Raw genomic sequence first — 21,122 nt, forward strand, 5'->3', positions numbered from 1 at the left:
TGCACAATGACAATAAAGATTTGAATCTGAAACTGAATCTGATCCCTTTATTTATCAAAGAAGGGTCTGAAGAAGGTTCTCGGCCCGAAACGTCACCTATTCCTTCGCTCCATAGATGCTGCATCATCCGCTGAGTTTCTCCAACATTTTTGTCTACCTTCGATTTTTCCAGCCCCCCCCCAAGTCTATAGAGTTTAATAGCCTGACCAATATTGGGAAGAAACTATTCCTGAACCTGGACATTACAGTCTTCAGGCTCCTGTACCTTCTTCTTGATGGCAGAAGTCAAATGAGAGTGTAGCCAGGGTGGTGTGGGTCTGATGATGCTGGCTGCCTTTTTGAGGCGGCCACTCCTGCCGATCCCTACGCTAGTGGGGAGGTCAGTGCCTGTGATGGACTGGCCAGTGTTCGCCACTTTTTGCAATTTGTTTTGTGCATTTGAGTTGCCGAACTAGACTGTGATGCAACCAGTCAACATGCTCTCTATTGTACACCTGCAGAAATACAGGAGAGTAGTTGTTGACATACCAAATCCCCTTAATCTTCTATGGATGTAGCGACGTTGATGGGGTTTCAATATGATTGCATCCTTGTGCTGGGTCCAGGACAGATCTTCAGAGATATGCCATGCCCAGGAATTTGAGGTTTTTGACTCTCTCCAACACCATTCTGTGGATCCTGCACCTTCCTCTTCCACAGTCCATAATCAGTCCCTTGGCCGTACTGACATTGAGAGCAAGGTTGTTGTGCTGCACCATTTGGTCAGTCAAACGATCTCTCTCCTATGCTTTGACTCATCATCACCTGTAATTCATCCAACAACGGTGGGGTCAGGAATTTGAAGAATGAAGAGCTCAAACTGTGTCCGGCTACACAGTCCATGAGAATAGAGTGAGTAGAACAGGGGACTGAGTAAACAGCCTTGAGGTGCTCCTGTGCTGATGGCTATCGAGGGGGAAGTTTTGCTGCCAATTCGTACAGACAGTGGTCAGTTACTGAGGAAGTTTAACAATCCACATGAAAAATTTTGGATGATATGTATCCTTTCCTTTAGTTATCTTAAAAACACACACACATTACTTGCATATCTGTATGCCCATTGGTATGTTTGTTATTTACAGTACTTCATGCTAGCGTATAAATCATTGCAGAATAGATTAGGACCAATAGCTATAATTACAGTCAAATATTCTGCTCCTGTATAAAAATCATGAAAATAAATCCAGATCAGTTATCTTCTTTCTGCAGGAATTTGGAACCAAACTGCTCCGGAGTTCAAAAATTAAATGATTGAGTTTTTTTTAAGCACCAAAGGAGGTGTAGAGTAGAGAATATATTGAGAGGTTGCATCATTGCCTGGTTCAGCAACTCTCAGGCCCAGGAATGAAGAAGACTGCAAAAAATGGTGAACACTGCCCAGTCCATCACAGGTACTGACCTCCCCACCATCAAAACGATTGACAGAAGTCACTGCCTCAAAAAAGCAGCCAGCATCATCAGAGACCCACACCACCCCTGACCACACACTCATTCACTCCTGGTATCGGAAGAAGGCACAGGAGCCTGAAATCTGTGTTCAAGAAGGAACTGCAGATGCTGGAAGATCGAAGGTACACAAAAATGCTGGAGAAACTCAGCGGGTGCAGCAGCATCTATGGAGCGAAGGAAATAGGCGGCGTTTCGGGCCGAAACCCTTCTTCAGACTAATGTGGGGTGGGGGGGAGAAGGAAGGAAAAAGGGAGGAGGAGGAGCCCGAGGGCGGGGGGATGGGAGGAGACAGCTCGAGGGTTAAGGAAGGGGAGGAGACAGCAAGGGCTAGCAAAACTGGGAGAATTCAACGTTCATGCCATCTGGACGCAAGCAACCCAGGCGGAATATGAGGTGCTGTTCCTCCAATTTCCGGTGTTGCTCACTCTGGCAATGGAGGAGACCCAGGACAGAGAGGTCAGATTGGGAATGGGAGGGGGAGTTGAAGTGCTGAGCCACCGGGAGTTCAGGTAGGTTATTGCGGACCGAGCGGAGGTGTTCGGTGAAACGATCGCCCAACCTCCGCCTAGTCTCCCCGATGTAAATCAGCTGACATCTAGAGCAGCGGATGCAGTAGATGAGGTTGGAGGAGATACAGGTGAACCTTTGTCGCACCTGGAACGACTGCTTGGGTCCTTGAATGGAGTCGAGGGGGGAGGTGAAGGGACAGGTGTTGCATTTCTTGCGTTTGCAACGGAAAGTGCCCGGGGAGGGGGTGGTACGGGAGGGAAGGGAAGAATTGACAAGAGAGTTGCGGAGGGAGCGGTCTTTGCGGAAGGCAGACATAGGGGGAGATGGGAAGATGTGGCGAGTGGTGGGGTCACGTTGGAGGTGGCGGAAATGGCGGAGGATTATTTGTTGTATTTGCCGGCTGGTGGGGTGAAAGGTGAGGACTAGGGGGACTCTGCCCTTGTTGCGAGTGCGGGGATGGGGACAGAGAGCAGTGTTGCAGGGTATGGATGAGACCCTGGTGCGAGCCTCATCTATGGTGGCGGAGGGGAATCCCCGTTCCCTGAAATCTGTAACGTCCAGGTTCAGGAACAGCTTCTTCCCAACAACCAAAGGGCTATTAAACACTACAACCTCCAAATAAGCTCCAAACTACATAGGCTTGGCGGGCCTTGTTTTTGCCTTTGCACTGTTATTGGTGTCTTTTGGAGAGAAGGAATGGGTGACGTGTCTGAACAAGGATCTCGACACGAAACATCACCCATTCCTTCTCTCCAGAGATGCTGCCTGTTCCGCTGAGTTTCTCCAGCATTCTGTGTCTATCTTAAGGATATACTTCAACTTAGTTTCCATAGAGGACAGGTTAACAAAGGGGAAAACAATGTACTGGATTTATTGACAGGAAACTTTTCTTCAGTGAAGACAGTGCTGACACATCCAATAAGGTGTGTAATATAATGATCACCCGCAAATCATGAACTGGAGTATAACACTGGCCTCTTTACAATTGAACCCGTGTTGCCTTAGGCAAACTACAAATGCCAATGGACAGGTCAAATTGACAGGCGTGGGTTCGAACTTCTTCACATTATCACCGAGTCTTTGAATTCAGCAGATTTACTGAGATAAAAGCTGACTCATGTTTTTTTCCCCATCAGTACGAAACAAAACAGATCTGCAATGTGCTTTCGTGATTGCAGAACACGGAGTTTGCGAATAAAAGAAGTGATTTCATGTCAATTAAAATATTTAATTGTCCACTTAAGTTTCACTGTAAAATTCTCTGAAACTTTACAGCTTTGTACCGTGGTAAACAAGTAATATAGTGTTGTACACAATGTGCCTGAAGCAGGAACCAGCAGGAATTGATTAACTGTCGTTGGGTGATGCAGAACTAGTGGAGCCTATTTGGGAAGGTAGGTCAGGGTACTCTGCTCAGCCACAGTGTGCCACGCCTAAAGAGCATGGACATCGTTGGGTAAGAGTAAGGGATGTGTTACAGATGTGAAATATGGGCTGCACCTCAGGAGCCACCTCTCCCCAAAGGTGGCACAATGTCACAGCAGTTAGTGCTGCTGCCTCACTGCACCAAGGAAAGAATTACAGTAGATCCTGATAATAATAATAATAATAATAATTTGTTTATAGGGACAGTGCATATTAATGAACATTTGCATGTAAATATGCGAGATTGTAGCCAATCAGTAGCTAATTTCCGTCTCTAGTCTAGATCTCAGGTATTGTGCCCGTGAGGTTCGTGTGTTCCCCCCTGTGACCGTGAGATTCTCCGCTGGAGACTCGAGCTTCCTCTGACATCCCACAGAGATGTTGGTAGAGCAATTGGTTGCTGACCCTAAGATGCCGGGTCAGTGGGGAATTGATGGGCATGGGAAAGAAACCACAGTTGCAGAAATACTGGGGATTAAGAAGGGTGACTGAGGCCGATGGGATTGGTGTGTTGTGCGCAAACACAGACCCCATGGGACAATGGTCTTCTCGGTTTTGTAGTAATTAAGTAAAGTGGCTAATGTAATTCACCACCACCTTCTATGCAACAACATAGCCTTTGGTCTCAGGTTCAGAAAAAGACATGCCACCTCACTCACGTTCTACATTGATGACTGCCTTCCAAACTGCTTTGAAATTTGACGTCTACAACTGGCACCTCAGGATTTGATAAGATACCAGGTAATTTATCCCTCCTTGATCTGAAGTGCTACCCAAGTCTTGGGCATGTTTTTAGTACAGAAACATGGCACTGAGGTGAAAGATCACCCAGGATCTTCTTGAATGGTGGAGCAGACATCATGGTCAGCATGGGCAAGTTGGGCTGAAGGGCCTGTTTCTCTACTGTATAACTCTATGAATCAGGCACGTGCAGCCAATTGGCAAACTTGCTATTTTGTTCCTTATGTTCTGAAAAGCTGAAACAAAGTCCTAATTTGTATCATCGATCTGTAACATTAAAGGGCCTGTCCCACTGTACGAGGTAATTCAAGAGTTCTCCCGAGTTTTCCCCTGATTCGAACTCGGAGAATGTCCGTAGCAGGTCCAAAGGAGATTGTGGATGTCTCGTAGCGGCTCGTAATGCTAACGGTAGGTACTCGGGAAATCCGGTAAACTCGTGACGTTTTTTCGACACTGTGAAAAATGTCCACGAGTAAAAAAATACTCGTGCTGAAAAAAATGGTTACTTTTTACTCGTACGAGCTGCTACGAGTAAACGCGGGAGAACTCTTGAATTACCTCGTACAATGGGACAGGCCCTTAACTCTGCTTTTCCCATCACAGATGCTGCCTAACCTGGTGAGTATTTACAGCATTCCCATTTGTTTTTTCTGACCTGGGATGTTGATCTGCAGGATGGTTTGTGTTCTTGCTTTTACTGGACTGGTTCCTTTGATATAAACTTCAGCGTCTGATCGCAGAAACCTAATTAAAGAGGCGATAAATTCCAATGTCACGCCAGCAACTTTCAGCAAATGATTGGAACACCAGCTACCAGGTTGCAAGCAAGTGACAGTGCAGGATCACTATGGCTGGTTGATCATGAGCGATGTGCCAGGTCTGATTTGATCTTTTCCTCAGTGAGCCAAAAGCTGTGCTGGTGCATTGAAAATGTGGGTGAATCTCTCCATCATTGTCTGTAATTAGGTTTTGTCGATTGGATCAGTCAAGCAGTTTAGTTTATTGTCACGTGTACCATGAAAAGCTTTTGTTCCGTGCTAACCAGTCAGCAGGAAGACAAGGGTTTGAAGGAGTCTGAAGAAGGGTTTCGGCCCGAAACGTTGTCTATTTCCTTCACTCCATAGATGCTGCCGCACCCGCTGAGTTCTCCAGCACTTTTGTCCTCCAGCAGGAAGACAATACATGATTACAATCAAGATGCATGATAAGGGAATGACGTTTAGTGCCGGGTTACGCCAGAAAGTAAGAAGTGTTGCTGTGGGTATAGAGATTTAAGAGTGTGGAGCGATTGTGATATGTGTCTGTAGATCTGCTTCTGTCGATCGCACGCAAATAGTCTCCTGGGTTGGGCGCCATCTTGAAAAGGACAGGGGGGTGCAGCAGTTCAGCAGATGTAGCATTCTGGAGCATTAGCCTTGTACTGGTGCAACAGCTTTGAGAACCTTGCACCCAGATAGCAAAGAAGATAAGCAAATGATGCAGGACTATGATACAGGGCCTTTCAAGAAGCTGGAGTGGGGAAGGAACAGAGTGGGGCTGTATAGTTGGGATCGATACTGTCCTCTATAGGTGTGAGCACGAGTCTGGAAGTCTCTGACTGCCCAGTGCCATTTTCTTAGACTGGGGTTGGAGTTGGAATGAAAAGATCTAGTTGTAGTGTGCTTTTGGAAACCCATGGCATAGATGGGATGAAGGAGGAGGTTCAGCTGAAGCAGTACGAGAGGCAGGAGCCAATTAAAGAGCCGAACCTCAGAAGTCCCAATCTCTGGATCATGATCATGTAAAACATGTAAAACATGTAAAACATGTAAAACAACATGTAAAACATGTAAATAACATCAGAGTTTTGAATGTGTGACAGTTAGAGAAAAACTTTGGACATACAAAGTAGGAGGCGTAGGCCAGAAATGGCAAGAGAGTGAATGGTGTCGAGCAACCTGCAGGTCCGTGCACTCAAGTTACTAGAAATGTAACTTTCAAGTACGGCTTGCAATTCGAAAAGTAAACAGAATGTTGTCCTGTAATGCAAGAGGAGTAAAGAGTAGAGATTCTTGGTCCAATTATATAGGGTTCTGGTGACATAGCACCTAGAAAACTAGCCTCCCTAATTCATAAGCTCAAAAGTGATAGGAGTGGAATTGGGCCATTTGGCCCATCACGTCTACACCGCCATTCAATCATGGCTGATCTATCTCTCCCTCCTAATCCCATTCTCCTGCCTTCTCCCCATAACCCCTGACACCCGTACAAATCAAGAATCTATCTATCTCTGCCTTAAAAATATCCATTGACTTGGCCTCCACAGCCTTCTGTTGCAATGAATTCTACGAATTCACCACACTCCGACTAAAGAAATTCCTTCTCATCTCCTTCCTAAAGGAATGTCCTTTAATTCTGATGCTATGACCTCTGGTCCCAGACAGCAAGAATTGACTTGTAATAGAGAAAGTGCAGCAAAAAAATCACCACACTGATGCCACAGATAGGAAGTTTGCTTGATGCGGAGTGATTGAGAAAACCAAGCCTTTAATATGAAGAAGTTAGAAGAATGAATGGTGATGCTTTTGAAACAACAACATTCCAGCAGAGCTTGACAGGGTAGATGGAGGAATCCTGTTTCTCCTTGTTTGGATGAACCAGTGTAAAAATAAGGGAAGACCATTGTAAACTGATGAACAAAATATCCTGTGAACGCTCTTCCCAAGTGTGTTGTGGAGGCTCAGTTGCTGCACATCTTCAAGACGGTGGCAGTGATTTTTGGTTATAAGGGGTGTGGGATTTGTGCAGAAAAGTAACGTTGAGAGAAAAGTGGATCCAGGATTTTTATAGACTGGCGGAGCAGGAACAAGTAACCAAACTCCTCGTATTTCCAAAGTTCTTATGCTGGGAACCTGAAATAACTTCCTGATGAGAGGTCATGAATCTGACACATTGGCTGGGTTTCTCCCACCATAGATGCCGCCCAACCCGCTGGGTATTTCAAGCATTTCTGTGGTCTGCAGGCTGGTTTGTGTTCCAGCTTTTGCTCGACTAGTTCCTTCAATATAAACCTCAGTGTTTTTCTGATTGTGGAAACTTAATTAAAAAGCCAATAAATCCCAAGGTCACTAACGCATCAAATGAATCAAAAATACTAGCTCTAGGCTTCGTGTTGAAGAAAGAACAGCAGATGCTGGAAAAATCGAAGGTGGACAAAAATGCTGGAGGAACTCAGCGGGTGAGGCAGCATCTATGGAGCAAAGGAATAGGTGACGTTTCGGGAAGAGACCCTTCTTCAGACTGCTGTTTGGTAACCTCTTCCGCTTTAGAACTACATTCCAATGGTCCATACTGATCTCACACAGAGAGTGGTGAATCTCTGGAATTCTCTGCCACAGAGGGTAGTTGAGGCCACAGTTCATTGGCTATATTTAAGAGGGAGTTAGATGTGGCCCTTGTGGCTAAAGGGATCATGGGGTATGGAGAGAAGGCAGGTACGGGATACTGAGTTGGATGATCAGCCATGATCATATTGAATGGCGGTGCAGGCTCGAAGGGCCGAATGGCCTACTCCTGCACCTATTTTCTATGTTTCTATGTTTCTATGTTAGAATGCACTCCCCCACTCGTTGATATCTACAATAGCTGTTCCCAGACAGGGAAGCTTTTGGTTTTTAAATAACCTCTTGACATAATTTATAACATTTCCTTGGTGTAGCCATTAAAAAAAAGTCCAATTTAAAACCTCCAGGAATAGAAATTATCTGAATGTCAACTCAATTTATTTTTCAACTTAGATTTGTTGCGATCTAGTTTCCAACAGATACACATCGTTTCCATCTGTACTTCACTTGAGTACGAGATGCTCTTTGCCGTCCAGTTATTTAACTGTGCAGCAATCTGGGCAACTATTGCAGCCAGAGCAGAGCATGCCAGCTGGGCTTGCTTTCTGCAGTTTAACACGCAATTTAAACGTCTCCAAGCGTTTGGTTCCACAGGCCCACAAAATACTTGCAGCTTTTAAAGTTCATAACCAAATGGTGATCAGTTACAAGTTCATAGGAACAATCCTTTTTATCCATCTTTGAAAGGTCTGCCGTTTCTTTTTTGACTTTTGGCGAGCGTGTTAAGGGCCTGTCCCACGAGCATGCGATTGCATGCGGCAAGCGTTACCTAACGTGGTCGCTTGAGCCGTACGGCCTCGTGGGGCCGGTCCCACTTCGATCGCCGGAGCCATATGGAGTTGTGCGGAGCTGGTCCCGACATCGCGCGGGGCTCCGAAAAACTGACACTGTCCAAAAATTCCGCGCGGCAACGGCCTGCTGGCCCGCAGCTGCATTGAGGCCTTACGCACCGCCTTGACGGGCCTACGGAGCGTCTCGATGCCGTACACAGCGTCTTGACGCCGTACGTTACGCGCGAACTTCCCGCGGACTGCGCTCGAACTTCACATCAACTCGTACGGGATCACTTAACCTCCGCGCGGCCCCCGCTTCCGGTTTGGTCGCGTTTGCCGCATGCAGTCGCATGCTCATGGGACAGGCCCTTAACATTTGACAACAGCAAGCAGACACCAAAATGAAAATTGTTTATTGAAAAAGAAAAATCCTTGATCTGAAATTTCAATTAGTAAATTAATTGGGGTTTTCCGAACTCTTGGCATCTCAGTCACGGAGTGAAAGAGCTGTGAGCCCAGACTTAGGCCCTTCAGCCCACCTTGTCCATGCCCACCCACCACATTGGCATAATAGGCTAGTCCCATTTGCCAGCATTTGGCCTGTTGCCCTCTAAACCCTTCCTATCCATATATCTGTCCAAATCTATTTTAAAAGTCGTAATTCAAGGTTTCAAGGACAAGGTCAGTTTATTGTCACATGTACCAATTAAGGTACAGTGAAATTCAAATTACCATACAGCCATACTAAAAAAAAGCAACAAGACGCACAACTATATAAAAGTTAACATAAACATCCACCACAGTGGATTCCCCACGTGCCTCACTATGATGGAAGGCAATACAGTCAAATCTTCCTCTTTTATTGTATCCGCTTCTACAGCATCTCTGGCACTCATTGCAGATATGGACTCTCCTCTGAATGAAAAAATTGCTTGAGGTCCCTCTTAAATCTCTCCTCTAACTACCATAAGCCTATGCCCTCTAGTTTTAGAATCCTCTACCTTGGGAAAAGTATTTCACTTTATCCATGCCGCTCATGATCCTGTAGGCCCCAGAGCAGAAGCATCCACGTGGCGGGGCTGGAAACTGGAAGTATCCTGAGCTAATTCTGCTACTACCATCATCTACTGCGACAAGTGATGGCTCCCACTGATTGTCGCTGGAAGCTTGCGTCCTTTTCAGGAGGAACGATGACAGCGAGGTCAACATTTGTAACAAGATGGACACGAAAAAAAGACGAAGATGATCCTGTACACCTCTATAAAATTACCCCTCAGCATCCTACACTCCTAAGCAAAGGTCTATCCAACCTCTCCCTGTGACACAGGTGACATCCTGACAAACCTCTTCTGCACCTTTTCCAATTCCAACTTGATATCATTATTCTTGTAGCAGGGCAACCAGAACTGCACACAGTACTCCAAGTGTGGTCTTACCAATGATTTGGACGGCTGCATCATGATGTCCCAACTTCTGTACTCAGTGAAGATCCAATGAATGCAAATGTGCCTCACCGCACTGTCCACCCGACTGTCTAATTATGCATCTGTTCAATAATAGTACAATGTTACCCTCCCTGCTTGTGGATGATTGAAGATTTCAAAGCCAAGTGTCTCGTTATTATGTAGGAAAAATACCTGCAAGGCATCTAGACTTAGAGGTTCAATTCAATTCAATTTATTTGTCATTTGGACCCCTTGAGGTCCAAACGAAATGTCGTTTCTGCAGCCATACATTACAAAACAAAAAGACCCGAGACACAACACAGTTTACACAAACATCCATCACATCGCTGTGATGGAAGGCAAAAAAAACTTATCTCTCCACTGCACTCTCCCCCCCGATGTCAGAGTCAGAGTCAAAGTCAAAGCCCCCGGCTGGCGATGGCGATTGTCCCGCGGCCATTAAAGCCACGCCGGGTGATGCAAGGTCGCGCACCGGGTCTTGTTGTTAGAGCCCCCGGCGTGCGCTCGCAAAGTCCCGCAGCCATTCCAAGCCGCGCGGGGCGATGATGTAAGGCCCCGCTCAGGTGCTCTTCAACCCCGCAACTCGGGCGGGAGAAGTCGCCGTTGCGGAAGCCCCGAAAAGCGGTCTTCCAGCAGGGATCCGCGGGCTCCCGGTGCCGCCGTCCGCCAAACCCGCAGTTGCAGCCTCCGAAACTCCGGGGGTCAGGTGGCAGAAGTGCTCCACCACAGCTCCACCCGCTCAGGACTCGGCCAGCCCCGTGATGGTGAGTAGTCGGCAGCTCCGCAGCTGGAACCCCAGGTCGTTCCTGTCAGAGGCCGCTCCACGTTGCAGCCCCAACGACAACGGAGACCCGACAAAGAAAAGGTCGGGTCTCCCGTGCAGGGGAAAGATTTTAAAGTTACCCCCTCCCCCCCACACCACCCCCACCCCCCCACACACATACCCCAACAAAAAAAATAACAAAAACTACATAAAAACAAGACAAAAAATAATAGAAACACAGACGGACTGCAGAGGCCGCTGCTGACGAAAGTCGCGCCGCCCACCGAAGGGGAAAAGATTTAATAGGAATCTGAAGGGGTAACCTTTTCACACAAAGGGTGGTGAGTGTATGGAACAAGCTGCCAGAGGAGGTAGTTGAGGCTGGGTCTATCCCAACGTTTAAGAAGCAGTTAGACAGGTACATGGATAGGACAGGTTTGGAGGGATATGGACCAAACACGGGCAGGTGGGACTAGTGTAGCTGGAACATATTGGCCGGTGGGCAAGATGAGCCGAAGGGCCTGTTTGCACGCTGTATCACTCTATGATTCTATATCCAATGGCGAAATTCAGGATCAAATTCAGGAGGAGGGATGTAGGGATTACAAGGGCTTGTAAAAGCATTGGGCCTCAAAAGAGGATGAAGAGATATCAGAAAAATAATTTCCAGAGAATGGAGCTTTTCACGGCATCCAAACTCCAGACACTCCCCGATTTACGTAAGGGTTTTGTTCTGTAAAACTTTACACAAGTCAGATTTTACGCAAGTTGCAATCGCCGTACACAAATGACACAAAGTGCTGGAGTACCTCAACAATCAATCTGAAGAAGAGCCCCGACATGAAACATAACGTATCCATGTTCTCCAGAGATGTTGCCTGACCCACTGAGTTACACCAGCACCTTGTGTCATTTCACATTCTCCCTGTGACCTGCGTGGGCTTTCCCCAGAATCCCCGGTTTCCTCCCACATTCCAAAGACGTACAGTTAATTGGCTTGGTATAATTGTAAATTGTCCCTAGTGTGTGTAGGATAATGTTAGTGTGAGGGGAACGCTGGTCGACGCATTCTCGGTGGGCCACAGCTCCTGTTTCTGCACTGTATCTCTAAACAGAACTGAATTATATTGACTGATCTGGATAGGATAAATAAAGAGAGGATTTCCAACAGAGAATTAAATGGTCAATTGAGAGGAATATAATTTGTCAGGCCCTGGGGAAGGAGCTGTGGATTGGAACTGATGGGATAATTGGAGCCAGCACACGGCTCAAATGGGCCAAGTGGAATTGTTACATCACAGAAGGAAACTGTGTTTCCAAGTAGGAACACTCCAGATGCTCCAAGTGCAATCTTCCACAATCTAGATTTTGGAATTATAGCGCAATTTTCCAAATCTGAAATTAATTATTTCACTAATCAAGAAAACAGAACGTGGGAGTCCATGAATTTGCTTGACATCTGTTGCTGGAAACTATTAGTTTCAATAAGTAAGGAAAGAATGGACTAAACACCTGGAACGATCGAGACATCTCTAATGCGCGGGACATATTTGATAAACCATTCTGTTGAGATCACCTAAATAGTGGTCTGTGTTCTGTCTGCTGTTGCTATCTATATGAACCGTAAAGAGCCATTTGATTTTTAAAAATCCATTTGATGAAAAATCTCTCAAAAGAGGGCATTAGCAATATTTGAAGTTCATCAAATTGAAAACCAGTTATGAACCGGTCAAAAAATTGGATTGGGAGCAGGAGACAAATAGATAATGCCTAGACTTCCCACTACTTGATAATGAGGCAGAAAATCACTTCTCCAAGTTTTCTTGGTGACCCACTGATAGGTATGGTTGTAAGTAGAGTATGTAGAAAGTTTACCATAACATGTGCCAAACATATTTTGAATATCTTCTCATCCTAATCTTAAATAGCTGGACCTCTTATTCCTAGACAGGGGTGCCTGGTTTGTGGCACTACACAACCAAGCGGAAACAAAAGTTATCCCCATATCTATCCTGTCAAATGCTGGCAAAATATTTTTAAAATGTTTGCATTTTCAATGAGATTGTATCAGATTCTGAAAAAAACACTTGGAAGTATAGGCCCATTCTGTTTAAAAAAAAAGTTATCACCAAGAAGTCTCCAGCAGTCACACGCCATTTTGCCGTGGAAATATATCAGTGCATCTTCATTGCTGTCAAGTCGAAATCCTAGAACCTCCTTGAACAGAGCCTTGTACTGAGCATTATTTTTGCCAAAAGGACAGAATAGTTCAAGAAGATGCAGGCCAAGTTTATTTATGTATACGTTGGTGGGTGCCTGAAATACAGTGCAGCCAGTGTGTGTGGGCGATGCAGATATGATAGTGGCATTTAAGAAGCTTTTAGAGGGCCTAATGGATATACAGGGAATGGAGGGGTATGGAACATGTGCAGACAGATGAGATTAGTTTATCTTGGCATCATGTTTGGCACAGACATTGTGGGCTGAAGGGCATGTTCCTGTGCTATAGTTCTCAGGTGACTCACTACCACCATCTCAAGGTAATTAGGGATGGCCAATACATGTTTGCTTTGCAGGTGTTGCTCATATAAATAAGTCAACATTGACAAAACGTGGAATAACCACTGCAGTCACTAACAAGGAGATTTCTGCTTGAAATAAAAAGGAACTGCAGGTGCTGGTTTATACCAAAGATCGACACAAAATGCTGGAGTAGATCAGCAGCGTTAAAGCCCTGTCCCACTGTACAAGTCCATTCAAAGAGTTCTCCCGAGTTTGCCCTGATTCGAACTCAGAGATTTATGGTAATGGCCACTCGTCGGTACTCAGGGCTCTTGTGGACATTTTTCAACATGTTGAAAAATCTTCACGAGTCTTCCCGAGTTTACCTGCCGTTAGCGAGTCTTCCCGAGTACCTGCCGTTAGCGTTACGAGCCGCTAAGAGACGTCCCCGAGCTCCGACGTACCCGCTACGTTCATTCTACGTGCTTACCCCAAGTTTGATTTTTTTTTAAACTCGGGAGAGCACTTGAATGAACCCGTACAGTGGGACAGGGCTATTACTCAGCACAGGCACTCTGATCGAGGGTCCCGACCCGAAATGTCACCTTGCCATTTTCTCCAGAGATGCTGCCTGACCCACTGAGTTACTTCAGCATTTTGTGTCTCGCTTTCAGTTTGATATTTCTTGAGCAGTTGTTAACTGTTATACTGTTTCATCAGGGACTGGATTGTTTTTTATTGTTATTATGTGTGAAATGTTTTAAGTTTCATGTACGATGCTCCGGTATTCCCTGGGAAACGTCTTCTCATTTTGCACTGTGCAGCTGTTGCTTTGCAAGATAATAATAATAATAATAATGGATGGGATTTATATAGCGCCTTTCTAATACTCAAGGCGCTTTACATCGCATTATTCATTCACTCCTCAGTCACACTCGGTGGTGGTAAGCTACTTCTGTAGCCACAGCTGCCCTGGGGCAGACTGATGGAAGCGTGGCTGCCAATCTGCGCCTACGGCCCCTCTGACCACCACCAATCACTCACACACATTCACACACATTCACACACAGGCAAAGGTGGGTGAAGTGCCTTGCCCAAGGACACAACAACAGTATGCACTCCAAGCGGGATTCGAACCGGCTACCTTCCGGTCGCCAGCCGAACACTTAGCCCATTGTGCCATCTGTCGTCCCAAGATGACAATAAAGGTTGATTTAATTACGATAGTAATGCTTCTGTCCCACTTAGGAAACCTGAACGGAAACCTCTGGAGACTTTGCGCCCCACCCAAGGTTTCCGTGCGGTTCCTGGAGGTTGCAGGTGGTTGCCGGAGGTTGCAGGTAGTGGAAGCAGATAGGGAGACTGGCAAAATCCTCCGGGAACCGCACGGAAACCTTGGGTGGGGCGCAAAGTCTCCAGAGGTTTCCGTTCAAGTTTCCTAAGTGGGACAGGGGCATTCGGCTTTGATTTAGTTGAGTTTATTGTAATGTGCACCAAGGTACAGTGACAAGCTTTTTAGTTGTGTCCTATCCAGTCAGCAGAAAGGCGATACATGATTACAATCAATCCTCTCACACTATCACAGCTACAAGATAAAGGGAATAACATTTAGTGGTCAGGAAAGATGACTGGAAAAGGAAGACTAACTTTCTGTTGGTTCCACAGAAACTTTGCACTAATGTAAAATAAATGATGTTCTTGGTTTAAATCATTCAGATGAATTGAAACTATTCCAAGTTCTGGTAAAATTAGAACAACCCACGGGATGCTTTATTTCCACCTTTCGTACCAACCGCAGAAAATCTACCTCCACAGATAACACGGGCATTTTGAACGTAGGAAGGTGGAAAGGATCTAGGTTTTGCATTCCAATCCTTGTGAAGCAGCACAACAGGCGCTGATGAAAGTGCATTTACCTCCAGAGATTTTCCACTGGAAAAAGCATCATTAATTTTGCTGATTTTAAAGGGAATGAAATTTAAATCCATAAACCATAGTTTTATACAACCTGACCTTCCAATAAAGTCAAGTTACATTTTGTTTAATATAAACACTACCAACACTACCAAAAACATGAATGGCCTCCTCCTGCACCTATTTTCTAAAGGAGTACGCACACTTAAATGTGTCATGCAAGAGACTCAGAAAACTTTCAAAAACACTCTTTTGTGGCTTCCTGCTGTTGAAAGCTTCATCAAAAAAAACAATATTAATTTCAAAATTGAGATTTGCTTAAAAACAAGTTATTTAAAAGAGGTTTTACTGGGATTTGTCAGCAAACAAACAAAATAACTCAGTAGGTAGATAAAATTGCTGGAGAAACTCAGCGGGTGAGAAAGCATCTAGGCAGCGAAGGAAATAGGCAACGTTTCGGGTCGAACCCCTTCTTCAGACCCGATTTCGACCCGAAACGTTGCCTATTTCCTTCGCTCCATAGATGCTGCCTCACCCACTGAGTTCCTCCAGCATTTTTGTCTACCTTCGATTTTCCAGCATTTGCAGTTCCTTCTTAAACAAAATAACTCAATACTTCTCAGCACAGGTGCTCGTCAACCCAAAACATCACCCAAACATCCTTCCCTCCAGAGACGCTGAGTTACTCCAGCAGTTTGTACCTGTCCACGTTCTCCAGAGAAGCTGCCTGACCCGCTGAATTACTCCAGCAGTTTGCGTCTGTCTTCGGTGTAAACCAGCATCTGCAGTTCCTTCCTACAAATACCATGTGAGCAAGGACAGCCAACAACTTCCCAATTCCCCTTGGAATCTAACTGGGAGAAAGGCCGAGGGTCTCAATTGATTGGTCATTGCCAAACTATGGGGATGAAAGGCAGTGATGAGCTAAATTCCATTTTATAAAACATATTTGTCATTTATTTAGTATTTCTAATTAACCAAATACTTTAGAAACTTTGAATTCATAATTTTTCCATTTTGAGTTTAATTGTTTATTTAATTTTTTTAAAAGATTTAAATGACCTTGACTGCTAGACATTCAAAATTAGGAAAATTGTTGATATTTGACAGAAGACAAATCTGAAGTAGACTTCTCCAATCAGAGCCTTCTGGAGGGCTTTTGTGAAAAGGGCTTATTCTGATCCTCCTACATCAGCATATTTTGATCATTAAGGTTCTACCAAGATTCAGGGTTTCTCAGGCACTTGGGCCGGCAAATTATTGAAAACCCAGAGTAGATGTTCAGAAGAATCTCAGTTGGTACAAGCAAGTCGTGGTCACATTCTGGAAAACCCGGACCATGATCCTTCCTTTAGTGGCAGAGGTTTGCACAATGAGGACAAAAAGAATTGCAGATGCTGGATAACAAAATGCTGGAGCAACTCAGCAGGTCAGGCAGCATCTCTGGAGAATATAGATAGGCCAAGTTTTGGATTGGGGCCCTACTTCAGATGATTGTATTAGGGGGAGAGAAAGCTGGAAGAGAGGGGGTGGGGATGGGAAGATAAAGTATGGCATGTGATAGGCGTATACAGATGAAGGGGTTTTAATTGGAAGATGGGTGGACACAGGCCAGAGACAATGGATGAAGACAAAAGGCGGTGACATACGAGAAGAGGCGCGGAAAATGAAGCCAGAGGAAGTGGTACAGGTGGATGGGGGTAAGGGGAGGAGAAAGGATTGTTGTTGGTTTGTTCCACAAAATTGGAAAATTCAATGTTTCTATTGGGGTACAAGCTACCAAAGCAGATGGAATACAAGGTAGTGTTCCTCCAGTGTGCATGTGGCTTCATTCTGGCAGTGGAGATGGCACAGGCCAGAAAGTGGCGTTCAAATAATTAGCAACTGGGAGATCCAGCAGACCTTGGCGATCTGAACACAAGTGTTTGGGGAAATGGTCGCCTTTATTAACGCTTAGCCTCGCCGTTGAAAAGGCTCAGGGGCACAGAGTGCAGCAGATGAGGTTAGAGGAGGTGCATGTCAACCTCTGTTTAACCTTGTTGGGCTGCTGAGGTCCCTGGGTGGATGGGACGTTACAGGAAAGGGGACAGGTGGTACATCTCCTGAGGAAAGTACCTGGGGAGGGGATGGTTTCAGGGATAGGTGGGAAGGGATGAGTGAACCAGGGAGTTGTGGAGGGAACGGCCTCAATGGAATGAAGAAAGGGGTGGAGGTGGGAAGATGCAACTATTGTTGGGATCACATTGCAGGTGGCAGAAATGTCAGAAAATGACGCGTTGGATTCGGGAGGCTGGTGAGGTGAAAGGTCAGGATCGGGGGAACGCCATCCCTGTTCCATCTAGGGGGAGGGGTAACGAGAGCAGAACTACAGGACACAGCAGAGAAGCGGGTGAGAACCCACCTCTGACAGCTGGGGGGGGGGGGGGGGGGGGGGGAGAAGAACCACGTTTACTAAAGGAAGAGGATAGCACAAATGTCCTAGAAGGAAAAGCATCTTGGGGGACGGAGAAATTGAGAGTATGGAATGGTTCTTTGCAAAGGACGTGATGGGAAAAGGTGCAGATAACTGTCGGGGTCAGTGGTAGATGTCAGTCGATAGTCTGCCCCCCATGATGGAGGTAGAGAGATCGAGAAAGGGGAGAGAGGTGTCAGAGAGTGGTAACGTTGATGAAATTCTGCACAGGTGCACGGATTAAGGTTTGTCCCATGCCAGGGGATCTGCATTGTCTGATTCAGTACAATCGTGCATTATGCACTTTGGTTCTTGTTTAAGGTTAAACATTCAGAACTTACTTTACATAACAGTTTAGTGACAGAACACCACCTTAAGTGGGTCCCATGCTTCAGGTCATCTCCGTGTGGATAACAGAATTATTATTGAATTATTGTTCTTCTTGTTGTATGACTGCAGAAACCAAATTTCGTTTGGCTTCATTTGAGGTTCAAATAACAATAAACGGTATTGCATTGTATTATATATCAAGTACAATGGGCCGCATATTGCTTTTTATTTTTAATTATGTCGGTTTAATTTAATGTTTTTAACATTGAGTAAATAATGGTGGCATTTCAAAGGCATTTGGGCAGACACGTGGATAGAAAGGGTTAGAGAGGAATGGGCTAAATGTGGGCAAAAGGGACGAGCATCGAGGTTGACGTGGACGAACTGGGCCAAAGGGCCTGTTTCCAGACTGTGTAACTATATTGCAGATGTTATGACCAAATTTCATTGATCTCTTTAAACATGTTAATAATCTTAATACTTTGTTCATTACTTCCTTCATTTTACTAGCTCTTTAGATATTTAACAGCTTTTTTTTTTAAACTATCTGTTTGGAAACATTGAAAAACTATTAGATTTTAATAGCCTTAAATGTTTCTGGACAGAGATATTATCGTTGTGTGTACCGAGATACAGTGAAGAACTTTGTTTGTGTGCTATCCAGTCCAATTATACCATACATGTGTGCAGTCACGTCATTCAAAAGCACAACAGGTAATGCAGAGAAAAAGAGTGCAGTATATGTATCTTTACAATGTAATGGGGCTGTCCCACTTGGGCAACCTAATTGGCGAGTTTAGAAGAGTTTGAAAAAATGACATGTTGAAGACCTCCTTCGACTATGTTGAAGACCAGCTTCGACTAGCTACGACTAACTTCAGGAAAATTGAACACTGAACAGTGGAGAGTGAAGACGATCTCCTTCGATCTCCTTCGACCTCCCTTCGACTATGATGAAGACTATCTATGACTACCTTCGACTACCCTCGATTACCTACGACTAACATGCCGACCTACTACGACTAAACCTACGAGTTAAAAAAGTATCGATTTTTTCCATGGCGACCTTTATTTACTCGCGGGCATTTTTTAACATATTGATAAAAACGCCGTGACCTAGCTGAGGCCTCGAGTACAGGGGGACTACTCTCGAGCATGAAGGAGAGTTACGAAGACCTCCTACGACCTCGTGTCGACCATGCTGCGAGTATAAGTCAAGGGCAAACTCGCCAGAACACGCGGATTAGGTCGCCCAAGTGGAACAGCCCCTTTTACAGCATTACTGCAACAGTTAAAGTGCAGATAAAACAAAGTGCAAGGGCTGGGAGATCGAGACTATATTCATAGTTTATGAGCAGACCGTTCGGTAGTCTGACAACAGCAGGGCTGACGCTGATCCCAAGTCTGGTGGTTGGTGCTTTCAGGCTTTCGTATCTTGTGTCCAACGGGAGAGGGAGAAGAGGACATGATGTGACGGTATAAACGATTATATTGGCTGCCTTCCCGATGCAAGATGAAGTGTAGATGGAGTCGATGAGAGGCTGTGTGATGGACTGAGTTATATGCACAACTCTCCACAATCTCTTGCAGTCTCGGGCAGAGCTGTTGCCAAACTAAGCGTGAAATTGTTTTGTTCAAATCGGTAGAAGTGAAGAATAATGGACATGCTGTATTTTCCCCAAAGCAAGAGGCCATCTGGCTTATTAAACAAATTATTCTCTCGCAATCTCCTACAATAGCCAAAGCCTGCCAGAGCAGCTGTAATACTTTGCAGCCAATGCTGTGTATGAGCTGCCAGTGAGATTTTCCATCAAGCAATTTATTCCATCTTCCAGACCGACTTCAGCGGCTGAAGCCTTCACCATTCAGGTGTCAGAAGTACTGTAGGATTTAGTGATGTCAGAACAAGCATAGCATGCCATTTGGCCACTGTAAATGGCCAGTAACCTCCATGTGTGTGTGTTCAACATACTCATAGAAGTCTCAGACTCAAAATATAAAAGTGGTGAACCAGTGTAATCAGCATGTGTTCGCCAAGTGTTCATAAGTTATACGAGTAGAATTAGATCATTCGGCCCATCAAGTCTCCACCGCCATTCAATCATGGCTGATTTATCCTTCCCTCTCCACCCCATTTTTCTGCCTTCTCCCCTTAACTCCTGACACCCATACTAATCAGGAATCTATCAATCTCCACCTTAAAAATATCCATTGACTTGGCCTCCACAGCCTTCTGTATCAGGGTATAATGCAAAAAGGGTCTTTAAAAAACTTCCAATGTATAGCATAAAATCACATCCAGCAGAATTCGTAAACATCAAATTAGCCTTTTAGATCATCAACCAGGAAGGCCAAGGTCCCAGATTCGCCAATAACCGAAATCACTCCAGTTTGGCTGTATAATTGGCTGCACACATGCAGCTTTGCACGCTCAGCTCACAAAGCAACATGGATTATAACAATAAAAGGTTTCATTTCCTTGAGTGTATTTACCGAGTATCATTAATGCACAACTGCATCCAGTTTCCTGTCCACTGGTAGATTCTGCTGGGATTGCTGGGATTTCATGCCCATCCTGTTGCCATTTCCCAGGCTACCAGCCCAGCTGCTGTGGCCACTGCAGGTGGCTAGCTTTAGTAATGATATGTTAATTTATGTCTAGATCCTATGAAACAACTGCAATGGCATGTTGGTACATTCCTAAAGGAATTTAATTTTTTTAAATATGCCTCATTTGAAGGATTACTGAATGGACTGCTTTTCTCTTGACACTTTGCCAACAGCTCAAACTTGCCATTTGATATTTTTATGTAGATTTATGAAAATCCTTGACCCAGTTTGAATGTTTTAACTCAACATCAAAATATCATCCCCACAACCGGGTCGGCACAGTGGCGCAACGGTAGAGTTGCTGCCTTACAGGGCTTTCAGCACCAGAGATCCTGGTTCGATCCCGACTACGGGTGCTGTCTGTACGGAGTTTGTATGTTCTCTCCGTGACCTGCGTGGGTTTTCTCTGAGATCTTCAATTTCCTCCCACACGCCAATGACATAGAGGTTTGTAGGTTAACTGTCTTTGTATAAATGTAAATTATCCTTAGTGTGTGTAGGATAGTGTTAATATGCAGGGATCGCTGGCCGGCGTGGACTCAGTAGGCCGAAGGGCCTGTTTCCGCGTTGAATCTCTAAACAAAGCTGAACTAAATTAAACAACAAATTGAATTAGAACAAGCATAACATAACTTGTTGAGTAATTTAAAATATAGTTTTACAGTTTCTGGAATTTAATCTGTCACCATATGATGGATAAACATTTGGATTATAATTCAGTTCCAGTCAATGAAAATTAAATTATATTCATCAAGGACATTCTAA

The 21,122-nt window shown here is 44.9% G+C and overlaps 1 protein-coding gene across 1 annotated transcript in view; it reads right to left on the reverse strand.

Moving 5' to 3' along the window:
* Positions 1–21,122, reverse strand: part of piezo1 (piezo type mechanosensitive ion channel component 1) — a 293,127-nt gene that overhangs the window by 193,893 nt on the left and 78,112 nt on the right. The gene's annotated exons all lie outside the window — the stretch shown is intronic.

Source organism: Amblyraja radiata, chromosome 17 (assembly GCF_010909765.2).
Source record: "Amblyraja radiata isolate CabotCenter1 chromosome 17, sAmbRad1.1.pri, whole genome shotgun sequence".
In the NCBI taxonomy this organism is placed as follows: Eukaryota; Metazoa; Chordata; class Chondrichthyes; order Rajiformes; family Rajidae; genus Amblyraja; species Amblyraja radiata.